Source organism: Acomys russatus, chromosome 17 (genome assembly GCF_903995435.1).
Source record: "Acomys russatus chromosome 17, mAcoRus1.1, whole genome shotgun sequence".
Lineage (NCBI taxonomy): Eukaryota > Metazoa > Chordata > Mammalia > Rodentia > Muridae > Acomys > Acomys russatus.
The window spans coordinates 58,262,086-58,276,281 of NC_067153.1; the positions used below are offsets into that span (position 1 = coordinate 58,262,086).

The following is a 14,196-nucleotide window of genomic DNA, read 5'->3' on the forward strand; positions in this document are numbered from 1 at the left end:
ACATCAAAGAAATTTAGAACATTAAGGAATATAATGATATATATTATAGTGAATGCTTTAAAAACCTGTACTTCATTAAGTTGAAAAACTTAAAAGAAATGGATGTGTTTCTAGAGTCAGCCAAACCACCAAAATTAAACCAAAAAAAGACATCAATAACCCAAACAGACCCATGACAAACGAGGAGAATGAAACAGTAATAAAAAGCCTTCCAGCTTAAAAAAAATATGCAGGACCAGACAGATTTACTAAAGAAATTTTACCAGACACTCAAAGATCTACAGCAAGCACGTCTTAAACTACTCAAAACAAACAAACAAACAAACAAACAACTGAGCAGTCCCAAACTCCTTCTATGAAGCCAGTATCACTCTAATACCAACACCAGGTAAAGATATAACCAAAAAAGAAAACTATAGGCCAATATCAATAAAATACTTGCAAACTGAACACAGACATACATGCATTCATAACCAAGTTGTCTTTATTCTAAAGACGCAGGGGGTGATTCAGCTTAAGGAAGTCAATACATGTAACAAATCACATAAATTAAAATAAAGACAAAAATGACATGTTCATCCCAATAGACGTTGAAAAGGCGTTTGACACTCCCATTTCCTGGCCCCACAACCCTGCTTGCTTTCCTGGATGCCACACAAGGCACCAGGGACCCCAGGAGGAAACAGAGACAAGGAAAAAAAAAATCTATCTGAAAAAAGATAAACTCAGAAGTCATCACCTGAACCTATAATAACCACAAAACTCAGATGGCTAAAGGCCAGCATAAGAACACCATCAACAACAGCCAGGGCAATACAGTACCACTAGAGGCCAGCTTTCCTACTACAACAAACTCTGGCTACACTCACACAACTGAAGCACAAGAAAATGATTTTAAATTTTATGAAGATGATAGAGGCTTTTAAAAGGAAATGAATAAATCCCTTAAAGAAGTAGAGTATAATTCAGTCAAACAGGTGAAGTAAATGAGTAGAACTGTTTAAGACCTGAAAAGGGAAATAGAAGCAGTAAAGAAAACACAAACCAAGGGAACCCTGCAGATAAAAAACCGACGCAAGAGAAGAGGAACTACAGAGATCAGCATCACCATCAGAATAGAAGAGATGGAAGAGAGAATCTCAGGAGTAGAAGATACAATAGAAGAAACTGGTACTTAAGACGCAGAAAACGTTAAATATAAAAAGATTCTGACACAAAACATCTAGAAAATCCAGGACACTGTGAAAATAACAAACCTAATAATAACAGGAATAGAAGAAGACTTCCAGTACTCCTGGCTCAATTGTTGTGTGGGAGGCTTAGTGCTTCCTTCTGCTAACCTAGGCCTAGTCCTGGAAGCTTCTCGCCTCTGTACAATATAACCAAGGCCTAGAATGTTTTCAGCCTCTAATACTTAGTGCTTAATAAACTCACCCTCACTTATTCTTTCTGAGTTCTGGACTAGCTGGTTCAACTTAGCTGTTCTGGTTCAAACTCTTCTCCCAGATGATTAATTTAATTTAATCTGGCTTCTCTCTTGGCCTGGAATTGCTCTGCTTGGCCTCAAACTAACTCAGCAATCTGCTCTAATCTTCTGGCTTCTTCTCATTTTCTGGCTTGTTCTGTCTTCACCTGAGCTCTCTCTCTCTACAACCCATTTCTTTATAACTGTCCTGATAAAACTGTCTCCTCTCTCTGAAAAACTGCCTCCTAAGGAGCTTCCCTTTCCTCTCTCTTCTCGAGTCTGTCAACTCAAACCTGGGTGCTTCTTTCTACAAAATAACTTTACCTTCATTGTTTGGGATTAAAGGCATGTACCACCATGCCTGGACCTAAACTTTTCTTTACCTGATACTTTCTCTATGCCAGGCTGGCCTTGAACTCAGATCTGTTTGCCTCTGCCTCATGGATTAAAGATGTGTTTGTACTCCAGTGAGATCACATAGAAGATCTTTGGATGCGATCTCTTGCTAGAACAGCCTTGTTCTGACTTAGCATTCCTCTATGGATGTGTGTGTGTGTGTGTGTGTGTGTGTGTGTGTGTGTGTGTGTGTGTGTAATCCCTGAATCTTACTAAGAAGGAGGGAACTAAATAGACATGGAGATGGATGGAGGGAGGAGGGAACTGGATGGGAGAGGCAATGGGAAGAGAAACAGGAGGGATGAAGCCGGGGTGCGGGGGTGCGGAATGGAGGAAGAGAGAACAGGAATTGGTAGGGGGGAAAGGCAAATCGATGGCTGACCCAACTTGAGACCCATGCCATGAGAGACAGCCAACTCTTGACACTATTAATGATATTCTGCTATAGTTGCAGACAGGTGCCTAACATAACTGTCATCAGAGTGGCTTCACCCAAGCTTAGAGAAAATAGTGGAAAAGAGGGGGCGGAAATATTCTATGAACCAGAAGAACAGGAAGTTCGCTGTGGGATTTTTGCCTCCTAGAAATGTTATGGAAGTTACACCCAGAAAGTCCACAGACATGAGCTGCCCACACATGAGCTCCACAAAGATGACAATAACAGACATGTTAACATGGGAGGGAGAAAGCTTATGGGGCCCCATCCCTAGACAGAGAACTCCAGGCAGTAAAGGGGTGCTATGAGTCTTTCCCCAGGAAGAGTTCGAAGAGCTTTCAATTGGTTGTTCAACACCAAGTAGTCAACCCTGAAGACATTTGCATACAAGCAACGCTATGTAGACCAAGCACATTATATTTCTACATTTAGGGTGTGTGTGTGTGTGTGTGTGTGTGTGTGTGTGTGTGTGTGTGTGTGTGTGTAAAACAATGAAAGGAAAAGAGGCCACAAATTTGAGGGAGAGCAGAATAGAGCTGGGGTTCATGGGCAGGGTTGGAAGAAAGGGAAAAAGAAAAGAGATGTAATTGTATTTCAACTTCAAAAACAAAAACAAAAAGAATAATAAACTATGCATGGCTTGTTAATCTTTCAATATTACTGACATAATGATCTTCGTTCTAGATACGCTAAAATCCCTGCCAACATGTAACATGAGTGTGGGGGTTATTGGGATTTGTTTTTCTTATTTTAAGCAGCTTTTTTGAAAGGTTTGGCAATTAGACTTAATCCCTGCCCCTTCCCCGCTAAGGGTTGTGTTCACTAAGATTTTCACACTTATTTACTGTTAACATTCACTGTTTGTGTGAAATGTGTTGTATCTCACCAGCCCTAGGTGAATTTTCTTTTTCTCTTAGGAGTTAACACATAAAGGAAGTCTTACAGGTGAGCTCAAAGGAGGAAGCCAAGCCTCTATGCCTTCCATGTGAATCTCCACATTCTAGAAGGATACAAGCGTAGGATCCAATAGAGCTTCGTGAGCTTGGAATAACGCTTCATTAGAGATGTTGGTCTCTGTATTTGGACAGTACTTAAATTAGGACAAATTTTTCCATGTTTACCAAATTTGTCACAAATATGGTACAATGCATCTGATACTAAAAATACCTATCTGAAACTCAGGCTTATCTGGATAGTCTATATTTGATCTGGCAAATGTGAGGATGGATGGGGAAGAGGAAACGGAAAGGGGAGGCAGCTTGGCTATTCCTGTGCAAACAAGAAGAAACATGCCCATCTTCTCTACTTTTTGGAGAACTTCCCCTAGGCTTGGAATTATAAGCACTTTCTATTGACTTGATATTATATAAACTGCTTCAAGAAGCGAGTATTTTATTTTACAGCTAGGTTTTTCTCATCACAGTGGTCTAGGAATGTACTGTTTGAGAACCAGGGACCCAAAGTGAATACACTGAAAAAGGTAGTGCCCTTGTCTGCCCAGTCCTGGGGTGGGGAGCACCTAAGTTCAGAGGCACATTTCCAAATTTCAAAACTATAAAACAAAGACATGAGGAATCTCAGTTTTCCTCCCAATAAAGATAATAAGCTAAGACACATGTACAGGTGTCTCAATTAGTGGACAACTTTGGGTAAAATGTGTCATGCAAACAGTAGTGTCAAGTCCCTATATTTGAGATCTAATTATTGCCATGAAAACGTGTATTTTTTTTAAGCCTGGGATTACTCTGTCTCTGAAGCGTTTTAGCAGGTGATCTATAGCGTGTACCACAGTGTAATTTAATACATGTTCCACAGCTACTAATGTTTTCTTCCTCATCTGCCTTAGTGGGAAGGTTTCATAGGTTGGAAACAGAATCTGGAAGTACGTTATGTTTCCCAAATCGCTTAAAACACTAAATTCATATTTTTAGATTGATGTTAGACGTTGAAAGTAGTAATAGGCAGCATTGCTCAAAATTGGGTGTTTACACCATTAATAGTCTTTTGTCTTCTGTGTATCTTGATATCCATCATTAGAGCAAAGAACTGGATCTAGGAATAAAGAGTTTATCAATGGACAGCTGATCAAATCAAGAGTCTCTTGATTCCTTTTTATTTTTCAACTTATGAAAAGTCTTTCAGCATAAATAATTTGATCTGAAGGGAGGGAAAAAAAAAAGAAGAAAGAGACATGATGCAGGGAACCCAGAGGAACTTTCATAAATTAAAAACAATATCCTTGCAGAGACTTGAGAGGACGATGCAAGAACAGAACAAGAAAGGATGCTATTAAAAATGATCAATGAGAGGACATGAAAAGGCCTTGAAGTGTGGCTGTTGAAAGTGGGGAAAGTCAACGGAAAAGCTAATAGATGAAATTAGTAGACAACGCACAATAAGGGCTCCTGGAAATACACTGGTCACACATGTTAGATTCCACCAAGGAGCGAGAAAGGTTCTATGAGGGTAAATAAATACACACCCAGGAGAAAACGTCTCTGGTGAGTATGAAGGAGACGGCTACACCCAAGAGTATCCTGGGGCACTTTTCGAATTTTTAGTATAAAGAGAAAATGCTAAAATATCCTGAAAGGACTGGAAAGTGAAAAATCCCAAACAAAGGTTAATCTAAAAGGGAAATAAGAATCAAGCAGGTCAATAGCAATATGTGTACTGTTACTCACAAAAAAAGGGAAATTTTCTTGAATCTGGATTCCAAACTCAAAGAAACTATTCCATGGTGGGGGAATAATGATACTTTTCATTTTACAGTCACAGTTAAGGTTTATTAAAATCTCACTGTAATTTGGGTATAGCTCTGAGCTCTTTGTAATTACCAACTTATTAACTTTGTCCTCAGAATACTGAAGTTGGTCCTACTGTTATATTCTTGGTTTCTCCGACGAGAAAACAGTCACAAAGACTCTAAGAAACCTGTCAGACCATTGCACTCACAGAAGGCAGACTCGGCCTTAGGATCCAGGAAGCTTGGCTGGAAAGTAATCACTATATAAGAGTGCCATTCTACTGGTCAATGATTCACAGAGTTTATGTCGCATGTAGTCTTCGTGGGGGAAAAGAAACTGGAAGTGTGACTCAGTGGCTAAGAACTACTGCTGTCCCTTTACAGGACCTGTGTTCAGTTCCCAGAACAAGGGACCGGCCACCTTCTTCTGCCTTCCACAGGCACCTGCACATGTATGGTGCACATATAGACACATATAGACAAGCAGGCACACGTGTACATGCCAAAAGAAACAAATCTTTAGAGGGGGGAAAAATGACCTGAGGATGTGCAAGAGTGAAATGGACTACAATAACAAAGAAGGCGCAGAGTCCTAGGACCTAGGATACTCAGCCACACTAACTTGAAAAGACATTTCATGGTGACAATTCATGGGGAATTAAAGAACTGAAAGAGGATGTGCAGGCTCCAGGAAGAAAGGCCTTTAAGAGGAAGGATGGTTGAATTTCTCTTGTCACGGTTGTCACTTTGTGATAGAGCCTGGCCTGGAACCCCAAGTATATCCCCACACTACAGCCTAAAGGAGATCCTATTGGAAGCTGAGGCGTTTCATGGGTAAAGTGGTGGTTGTTTATTTCTTTGGTCAAGAAAGAGAAAAGCAACTGAAACTCAATTTTTTTGGAGAGGAAGTAAATGAATGTTTGGGACAGTCATTTGTAAAAGGCTGGATCTAGTCACATGATCATCCACCCCGACCCCCTCACCCCCCCCCCCCCCTCCCCGCCACGAATCCAGTTGCAGTTAGCCTGGTCACTGTGGCATAGCATGGTACTCCTCCCATGCATCCAGCAACTCATGCTAACAGGTTTCCCATCTGACTGGCTGTGCTGCTCAGTTGCATGTCAACTTGATACAAGCTGGAATCTTTGGGGAAGAAGGAACCTAAAGTGAAAAACAAAAACAAAACAAAACACGCCCACCAGTTCCACCTGTAGGAGAGCATCCATGCTGGAGGGCCCCCTCCCTGTGGGTGGGGCCATCACCATATAGGTGGCTGTGGAGTGTGTAAGAAAAGCAGACTGAGCAAAGCACGGGGAAGCAACTCAGGAAGCAGCAATTCTCCATGGTTTCTGCTCTAGTTCTTGTCTCCTCGTTCCTGTCCGGAGTTCCTACCCTGGCATCCCACAGGGATAGGTTTACGAGCTATGGTGACATAAACCCTTTCTGCCCCAAGTTGCCTTGGGTCATGGTGTTTTATCACAGCAAGACAAGCCCTAACTAAGACACTGGCTAAGATTGTCTCAGCATTGAGCCTTCTCTCCCACCTTCTTGTGTGATGGCCAAGGCTCTTGCTACTCCTGCGTATCTCCCATTTTCCTTTATGTCTCACAGGAATCCCCCAACGCTGCTTTTCATCACTGTTAACAAAACGCCCGACATCATCAACTTATGAAGAAGGAGGACTTAGTTTGATCTTGCGATTTTGGAGGTTCCAGTCCATGGCATTTTGATCCCATAGTTTTGGGGACTTGGGGACTGTGGCGGGGGCGGAGGGGAATGAGTGATAGAATGAAACAGCTCACCCCATGATTAAGCCACAAAGGGAAGAGAATGAAGCCCCAGGATCCCACTCAAGGGCCACATCAGGTGACTGAAGACCTTCTACAAGGCCCTTCCTCCTCAAGTCTCTATAACCTCCCAAAAGTCACCATTCTAGAGACAAACGTTTAAGATATAGACTTTGAGGGTCATTAATCTAAACCACAGCATTTCCTCGACAAATCACCTTCTAGATCTGTCTTAGCACTTGCTGCCGAGAGGACTTGACTAAACCCAGGAGGCGAGTCTCATCTGACTACAATTAGAGTTAACTTGGAGACAAAGGACAGATGAGGAGCTTGCTGCAGAAACCTCTGTGCAATGTTACTGAGGAGGTTAGTGGAGAGTGAAGGAGTGCTATAATGACATATTAGCATTACAGTTGACAGGTCCTGATGGCTTATTAGCAGAGAGGAAGGGGAGAGGTCCGAATGGTTCCAAGCTTCTGTTTGATGGCTGGTGTCATTGGCTGACGTAAGAAGAATCTGATGGTTGTTTTCCTGTACCATTCCTAATTACAGACTAGCTATGTGATTGACGCCACCTCTGGACCCCAAGAGCTTACTTTCTCAGACTTGAAGAACTTCTCGAGAGCATAATAGATACAAACTTTAGGGAGAGGGTTCCTTAGGGTTTTTTTTTTTTTTTTTTTGCTGGAACCCAGATATTTCTCACAAGGAGATAAAAATGGGAGCTCTAGGAACCGCCTCAGCATTCTATTGTCATTGCACACAGTAACTACTCTCCAGCCTCTTTCCTCAGCTCCACGGGACATGGGCTTCTAGAACTATGTAAGCCTAAAAGCCCTATAAGTTTGTTTCCAGGAACTGTTGCAAAGAAGGCAGCTTTGGGGATACACATAGTCAGTCGCTACAACAAAACCACGGGTGTTTAGTTTATAAAATAGCCAGACTACCTCCCATGTGATCTCTTAGAGCAGCATATAACATCTGGAATTAGTAACAGCGAGATGAGTTCTTAGAACCTATGTGTCTTAGCCTTTCTAGAGAACTCACTTAACGTAGACAACTATAAATAAAATTGAAATATAAGGTGTGTCTTTACTGCTCTCAAGAAAACTGGAAATTCTCAGTTGTTTTGGACACTACCTGATTTTCATATTAAAATCTCTCTCTCTCTCTCTCTCTCTCTCTCTCTCTCTCTCTCTCTCTCTCTCTCTCTCTCAACTGTTCCACATAAGAAACTATCTCAAGAAGGAAGAATTCTATGATCCTAAGGAATAAAATTGTAGGATGTTAGAAGATATGGTCAAATGAATAATGATTTACTTCCCTGAACGATGTCCATATCTGAATCTCCCAGAAGCTAATTTATATGCAAAGGGAATTTAAATATGTGGTAAATTAAGGGTACTGACCCACAGGAATTATGCTGAATTATCCAGGCATGCCTGACAGATCACAGAAATCTCTGAGAGGAAGGCAGGAGAGGGGAGGAATAGAAGGTGGGGTGTCAGCAACGTCTGAAAACCAGAGGAAGCATGGAGCAGATTCTGTTGAGCCCTCTAAGAACACTCACCCCATCGACCCTTCACTTAGCCAGTGGAGCTGATCTCAGACTTCGGGTTGGCAGAATTATAATAGATTAAACACGTGCTGTTTTAAATGGCCAACTATCCAGTACTTAGTTATAGCAGTTGTAAACGACAGAGAAACCAAAGATGATATTTACATTTGTCCTAGTCCTGTCTCATCTCTAAACATGCACTTCCAACATGGACAGGAGACATGCCTCCACTTCCAAAAATATTGCAGTTCTGGAAACTTCTACTAGGTATATTTCCTGTGAAATCTAACCTCATCCACTGCCCACCATTTTGTGTAGGATAGGGAACCTCTTATCATTCAAGGGCAGTGGTGGCACACTTTAATCCCAGCACTCAGGAGGCAGAGGCAGGCAGATCACTGGGAGTTCGAAGCCGCCTGGTCTACAAAGTGAGTCCAGGACAGCCAAGGCTACACAGAGAAACCCTGTCTCGAAAAACCAAAAAACAAACAAACAAACAAACAAAAACCAAAAAACCAAAAAAAGTTCTATCTTGAAAGGTCAGAAGTGCTTAGACAACATGGCCAGGTTTGGCTGGCCCACGCTGGCTGACTACTCCCAGCAGTCTGCAAATTTTAATCTTTACTTTGTGTGGCATTTCAAGTCTATCCGTAAAAATTCTCAGGACTTCCAAGGGACTCCCCGATTGTGATAGGATATCCTCTTCCCAGGAAACTTTATGAAGATCAACCCCCTCTTTCACTTCGCCAAGGCAATCTGAAGGGAGAGTGAGCAGCTGTGGAAGTGAGCCTAGAAAAGCCCCAACATGGTGTTACCTGGGAGCTGAAACCGGGTACAAACCTGTGTACAAACCACACAGATATTCCTGTTCCATCAAACAGTATGAACGAGGACACTCAGAAAATTACGTTCAGATGTGATTTCACACATTGACACCAAACACCCACTTCCCAGTGTTTAAAATGCCAACGTGAGCACAAGTACAGTTAAGTGTGAGCCGTGTGCAGACCCACCTTCCATGGCAATAGTAGGGCTGCCATTAGCCCAGCTCCTCTTCGCCATAAATACGCCGCGTGAACCCATTCCTCGTCCTCTGCTCTGGCCAGCCCTTTAGAGGACACACCGGGCAAAGGTGAGAAGTGGGCCATTCCAGAGTATCTGCTAAGCTCAGCGTCCAGCGCGCAGCCCGCTGGGAAGGAGAAACATGAGAACACCCAGCTCGTCCTTCCTAAAGCAGAAGAGAGTGTTCAAACCACCTCCGAGTGCCTGCTAACTCTCCTTGCTTCAGGGGCACATTTTGGAATTTTATCAAGTAGTTTTTAAGTAATACTAATGATGTCATAAAATGTCCTGGACATAAGTTTAAATGATAACACAAGATTCAAAGTTCCAAATGAAATTAATGTCATATTTAAATATAAATGCATAGTAACATGTACAGAATAATATATAATATTTATTATATATTATATCATATATATAATATATTCATAATATATTATCAGAATGGTGAAACTTTAGATAATGTTTACTTTATGCACCTAGATAGCTTGCAAATTTGATTATTGAGCAAGTATTTATTTACTTATAAACTGCTCCTTTAACATGAAAAGGAATTAAATCGTAAACAAATAAATTTAGCTTGCAAATTTGATTATTGAGCAAGTATTTATTTACTTATAAACTGCTTCTTTAACATTAAAAGGAAATTAAATCGTAAACAAATAAATTATCGGTTATACTAAAATTGTTAAAGCACTGTTAAATTTTTTTAAAATAAAGAATTTTAAGTGATAGTTTAAAATGGAATATGAATAGGAACCATAGCTAAAAAGTTAAAACTGTTAAGTAGTAAAAAAAAAATCAGAGCTTGCAGTGTGACTCAGTGGGTAAGGGTGCTTGCTGCCAAGACTGATTACTTGAGTGTGAGCCTTGAAATCCACATGGTGGAAGGAGAGAATTTATTCCCACAGGTTGTCCTCGCACCTCCCTCACGTTCTGCCATGGTATGTACACAACCAAACACAGACATACAGTAACAACAACAACAATAAATATGTTATAGATTTTTAAAGGTAGAAATAAAATAATAAAACTTTATGCATACAAAATAGAATTAAAAATACAGCCTAGGCAAGACTAGTGGTATATACCGAAATCTCAAAGCTTAGGAGGAAAAGGCTGCCTGGGCTACATAGCAAGACCCTGTCTCAAAATAAAGGAACGGGGAGGATGGTTAAGTGCTTAAAAACATGCCCTGTGCTTGCAAGGGGCCTGAGTTCGGGTCCCAGCACCCACATCGAGTGGCTCACATCGGTTGTAGCTCCAGCTCCCGGGGATCCCAAAGTGGACTCCAATGGCACCTGCATTCAGTCTTCACACTCCCACACACTTAGAGAACACGTGATTGGTTTTTTTTTGTTTTTTTTTAAATACTGCTAGAAATGAGGGCTTGTGGTGAAGTGAGGCAAGGTGAAAACAGGAAAAGAAAAGATCTGATAGATAGGCAGGAATAATGGAGAAAAAGAAAAAAAAAGTATTAGAGACGAAATGACTCCATTAAGCCAAGATGCTGAGCCAGCCTGCAGAGCATGTCTTTGACAAAACAAGAAAGGGGGTTCTTGGCTCCAAGATGACGAAAAAAAAAAAAAAGGAGAAACAACGGTCGTGCTAAAAAAAAAAAAGGGCCGCGGCCACGTGCAGCCAATTCGCTGCTCGAATGGGAACTGCGCCCAGTGTGTGCCCGAGGACAAGGCTTTAAGAAGCTCTTCATTCGGAACATTGTAGAGGCCGCTGCTGGCAGGGGCATATCCAAAGCCAGGGTCTTTGACGCTTATGTGCGTCCCAAGCTCTACGCCAAGCTGCGTTAGTGCGTGAGCTATGCCAGTCCCAGCAAGGTGGTCAGGAATCGATCTCGTGAAGCCCAGAAAGACTGAACACCCCCACCGCGATTTCGACCTGGCTGTGCTGTATGACGCCCTCCACCAAAGCCCATGGAAAGACAGAAGGACAGAAGGAAAAATGCTTCGGACAAATAAAGTGGGAGCTATACTTAAAAAAATAAAATAAAATAAAACAAGGATAAGAGTGGAAGCGGAGAGTGATAAAGAAAGCCAGCAGTGTTCTAGTTTCTTTCAGCTGTGCGTTTGAAGATGTCTTTATGGGAAAATCCTCTCTGAGCCCGTTGTGCTTGCTTGGCTCAGACCTCAAGGAAGGGCTGAATACAAAGCTCAGTATGAGACTGTGAAGCAAGCACAAGGCTTTGGGTTCAATCCCCAGGAACACAACCCAGACCCAAAAACTATAAAAGCCAAACCTCAGAGAAAGGACCCATATCTGGGACATTTAGCTCCGGGAATCCACCAGCTTCTTTGGCACTAGAGACAGGAACACACTTCTTTGAGAAAAACCATTCTTGACTTTATTTCATCCTGTCTCTTCACCAAACATTTAAGGACCACTGCTCAGTGACTTGCTACCTCTAAGAGTGCCCACCAAACACTCAACCTGAAAGCGTTTCTTACGTCATTTTCTCTTGTAATATTTGATTCTTTCCCTTCATAGATGCTTCATAGTTTGTAATATTAATTTATATGTTCCCTCTCTTAATGTCTACTTCTCTTAGGGCAGCAGTTCTCAACTTTCCTAATGCAGTGACCTTTAAATACAGTTTCTTACATTGTGGTGACCCCCAAACATAAAACGATTTCATTACTACTTTATAACTGTAATTGCTACTGTTATGAATAGTAAAATTAAGCATCTATGTTTTATGATGGTCTTACATGAGCTCTGTGAAAGGGTCTTTTGACACCCCCCAAAAGGGTTATGACCCACATCTTGAGAACCACTGTCTTGGTAGACTATAAGCTTCAGAAGAGCAAACATTGTGTTATTTGCTCATCATTAGAAGATACAGGGTTGTCATTTATTAAGCTCAGCAAGTATTTATTGGATGGGTGGGTGGGTGGATGGGTGGGTGGGTGAGTGGGTGGGTGGATAGGTAGATGGGTGGGTGGGTTGATGGGTAGATAGGTGGATGGATGGAGGATAGGTAGATGTGTGGATGGATGGGCATATGGGTGGGTGGATAGGTGGATGGGTGGATGGATGGATGATGGGTGGGTGGGTGGATAGGTAGATGGGTGGATGAGTGGGTGGATAGGTGGATGGATGGGTGGATAGGTAGATGGGTAGATGGATGGGTGGATGGATGGATGGATGGGTGAATGGGTGGGTGGGTGGATAGGTGGATAGATGGGTGGATGGGTGGATGAGTGGGTGGATAGGTGGATGGATGGGTGGATGGGTGGGTGGATAGGTGGATGGGTGGGTTGATGGGTGGGTGGATGGGTGGATGGGTGGATGGGTGGATGGATGGGTGGGTGGGTGGATGGGTGGGTGGGTGGGTGGATAGGTGGATGGGTGGGTTGATGGGTGGGTGGATGGGTGGATGGACAGACAGGTATGTAAACACATCTGTGGATGTGTGAACACACCATGCCTTACACTATTTGGGTCATTCGCCTCTGCAACCTGCCACTTCCCATACAAATTTACTGGCTATATGTCTTAGGCACTGAAGCTACAAAAACGAGTAGCGCACCGTTCTGGCCCTGCAGAACTCTGATTCTAGGAAGGGAAATTTACAGACTAAATAGCAATGTGTGGTACGTGTGCTGTGCCACAAATGCCGACTCCACTATGGATCCAGAGGGGAAAGGCGCTACTGCCTGCAGAGGTAGAGAGGCCTCGGAAACAGGCTATACTGTAATTAAGTCTCAAGGTATGCCCAGAAATTTTCTGAATGAAGGGCAAAAGAAAGGCTTTCCAGAAGATGATGTGTAAAGATAAGGAGGCAATTATCTGAAGGAGCATGAGTCATCCAGCATGGCTGTAAAACAGCGCTAAGAGCAGAGGCCACGGCACCAAGAGCCTCAGCTTTGCCTGTAACGAGTGACAAGGATGGGAATGACTGAGCTCAGAAAGGTCACTGCAACCAAAGCTCTGCTAGTCGGTTGGAAGGACGAAGGGATGTGGACACCAGCTGGAATCCATACGAGAAAGAGTGAGCATGGCAGGGGAAAATGGAGCAGACGTAAAGTCAGGGACTCTTCTTCTAAAGCGAGTAGATAAAAGGAGACCATTTCCCCCATGAGATGCAGAGTCGTGGGGGAAAGGATTCCAGGATAATGTCCAGGTTTCCTAATCTGAGCCCCAAGAGGAACCATTTGGTGCCAGGAACAAAAAAACTGAAAGGGAAAAGAGGAAAATGCCTAGGGGTTGCAGCATTTCTGATTCCCTGACCTAGAAGGCTACGGCTATTGCCAAGACAAGTCTTCACCTCCTTTCAGGAGCCAGGGCGAGTATGCAATGCGGAACTAACGGGGACCGCTGGTGTCCAGGAGCAGACAGAGGAGCGAAGAGAAGGGAAGCGACTGTGGAGCCCTGTGGGCTCTATCCTGCTCGCTCAGATATTAATTATGATCTGTGATGAAGATTTTTCCCTTCCGACTTGATAATTTACACACTGTAGTTGGAGAATTTCATAAGTTAATTTTGCTAAGTGTATGCAGTGTTGGCACTATGGCTACTTACAAGAACCCAAGGCTAATACTGTACTCTTTTTAAATGCTTTAATTATTTTTATAATTGAAACTTAAGCCACATGCTGTACAAAATATGGCCACTTTTTATATCTTCGGTTATCATTTTTAGAAACCATGACGACAAAGACAGATCTTCAAGCAGTTCCCTCCCTCCCTGCCTGCTTCCTCGGCCCAGCTCGCACAACTGTTGGTTTGTTTG

General features: G+C 42.6%; 1 pseudogene; it reads left to right on the forward strand.

The window, feature by feature from the left end:
• Nucleotides 1-11,039: 11,039 nt before the first annotated feature.
• Nucleotides 11,040-11,426, forward strand: LOC127201023 (40S ribosomal protein S26-like; annotated as a pseudogene).
• Nucleotides 11,427-14,196: the final 2,770 nt, after the last annotated feature.